The sequence below is a fragment of the Capsicum annuum genome, chromosome 4, assembly GCF_002878395.1.
Source record: "Capsicum annuum cultivar UCD-10X-F1 chromosome 4, UCD10Xv1.1, whole genome shotgun sequence".
Taxonomy (NCBI): domain Eukaryota; kingdom Viridiplantae; phylum Streptophyta; class Magnoliopsida; order Solanales; family Solanaceae; genus Capsicum; species Capsicum annuum.
Window position 1 is genome coordinate 5,803,847 of NC_061114.1, and position 2,492 is coordinate 5,806,338.

The following is a 2,492-nucleotide window of genomic DNA, read 5'->3' on the forward strand; positions in this document are numbered from 1 at the left end:
AAGCATTTTCAACAAATAAAGTCACTAACAACATCACCTTCTAAACACTAATTCACTATTAAAATCACCGAAAACTTAAGCATTTTCAACAAATAAAGTAACCAACAACATCACCTTCTAAACAAAAGTTCACTATTAAAGTCACCGGCACTTAACCATTTTCAAAAAATAAAGTCACCAACAACATCACCTCCTAAACACTAATTCACTATTAAAGTCACTGGCGCTTAAGCATTTTCAACAAATAAAGTCACCAACAACATCACCTTCTAAACACTAATTCACATTTTCAACAAATAAAGTAACCAACAACATCACCTTCTAAACAAAAGCTCACTTTTAAAGCCACCGACACTTAAGCATTTTCAACAAATAAAGTCACCAACAACATCACCTCCTAAACACTAATTCTCTATTAAATTCACCGGCACTGAAACATTTTTAACAAATAAAGTCACCAACAACATCACCTCCTAAACACTAGTTCACTATTAAAGTTACCAAAGCTTAAGCTTTTTCAACTAACAAAGGCACCAACGAAACTAATTCACTATTAAAGTCACCAAAAGTTAAGCATTTTCTACAAATAAAGTTACCAACAACATCACCTTCTAAACACTAATTCACTATTAAAGTCACCAAAAGTTGAGCATTTTCAACAAATAAAATCACCAACAACATCACCTTCTAAACAAAAGTTCACTATTAAAGTCACCGGCACTTAAGCATTTTCAACAAATAAAGTCACGAACTAAACCATTTTCAAGCAACTAAGTATCAAAATAAAAACACATTCAAAACAAAAAAAATATCCTTCAAAGTCCATAGACTTAACCATTTTCGAGCAACTAAGTGACCTAACAAACCACATTCAAAACAAAAAAAAATCCCCTTGAAAGTCCCTACACTTAACCATTTTCAAATTCCTAATTCGTCAAACAAGTCACATTCAAAATGCAAAATCCCCTTCAAAGTTCCTTCTCTTAACAACTTTCAACCTACAGTGTTACCCTTAAAGTCCCTACACTTAATCATTTCAACCTACCAAGTCATCAAATCATTTTCAACCTACCAAGTCCCTAAACATTCAAGATCAAGTTCACAATACAATTTTCAAGCAACAACAAAACCAACAAGATGTCAAGAACAATGCTAGTGAATCGCATAAGGCCACACACGGCTTCACTAGACTTCAATATGAACAATCAAAGAAAGATAAAAACAATAGTGAATCGTACAAGGCCCCACACGGCTTCACTATGTCCACGTACCTTTGATATTTTTCTTAGTTTCTTGATATTTCAAAATGGCAGCTTCAATCTGCTTATAGATTCTTTCACGGGAAACTGCAATATCGAAAATAATGAGCTTAGCAAATTAAAACATACACAACTCCATTTTCAAGGGTTAATAATTGGGTTCACTTCAAGGGTTAATAACTGGGTTCTAAATTTAATATTTGTACATATTTAATGAATTTCTTGACACAATGCACTATTTGAGCAAAAGCTACAGAGTACCCGAGCTTCTATCTCCGCCTAGTTTGTGATGACCCTTTCCACATTCATAGTGAAACAAATGTTAAAAAAGGCATTAAACTAGTTAGCTGTAAAGTAGCATGAGTATAGAGAATAATGTTTAGCCTTCTTCCACATTGTTCATACCTATTTGTCATTCTTATTACAAGAATCCTAATAGGCATCAAGAAACCCATGGAAGCCCAGAGAAGAAATCTATGTAGAATAATTTGAAATGACAACATAGATAGAGGTTAACGCTGCTCAGCTAAATATATGGCACAAAGAAGCATTTTTTATCCTGAATTGTGCAGAGGCCAAAGCTATATACTTTAGACAAATGAAACAATGTTTTGTTTGGGCTTGGTGTTCAGATTACAAGTTATTTATAGTGCACTAACTCGATATCTCAACAGTTTGTATGTTAATCTTAACGGAGTTAACGGAGTTTACCTCTAAACGGAGGATGCCAGATGGCTGGTGGACGGCTGTCTCACTGGCTGCTGATGCTGCCGGCGTTAGTGGAGATGGCTGCTGGCGACGTTGGGATTCCATCGACGGCTGGCGGCGCTGGGGTTCCGTCGTGTTGATAGAGAGAGAGGAAGAGGGAGAAGAGAGGGAGGTGCGGCTATTTTTCTGAAAAGAATAAGGGTTTGAATTATTTTGTTTAAAAGTGTGATAAATGGTGGATTTAATCTCAGTCATTGATCAGATGAGATCAATGGCTATGATTAAAATTGAGAGGAGTCAAATGAAATTGAAATTGGGGATTTTAATTTGAGGTCAAATTGGAAATGAATTTAGGCTAAAATTGACATAGACATATATATAAAATGTGGCTAGAAAGTAAATGAATTGGGAAAATTAAATTGAATTAGGGTTGCTATTTTAGGAAATGTAATAAAAATGTCGATATTAAAATAGATTACGTATATAAAAATTAATTTTTTAATAAATTTTATAATATTTATAACA

General features: G+C 34.0%; 1 long non-coding RNA gene across 1 annotated transcript; it reads right to left on the reverse strand.

Annotated features, from left to right (window-relative positions):
• Nucleotides 1-1,271: 1,271 nt before the first annotated feature.
• On the reverse strand, nucleotides 1,272-2,293 carry LOC107843586. Its single transcript, XR_001666458.2, has 2 exons — nucleotides 1,971-2,293; nucleotides 1,272-1,346 (listed from the first exon to the last, which is right to left on the reverse strand). It is a non-coding gene; the product is annotated as an uncharacterized LOC107843586 (long non-coding RNA).
• Nucleotides 2,294-2,492: the final 199 nt, after the last annotated feature.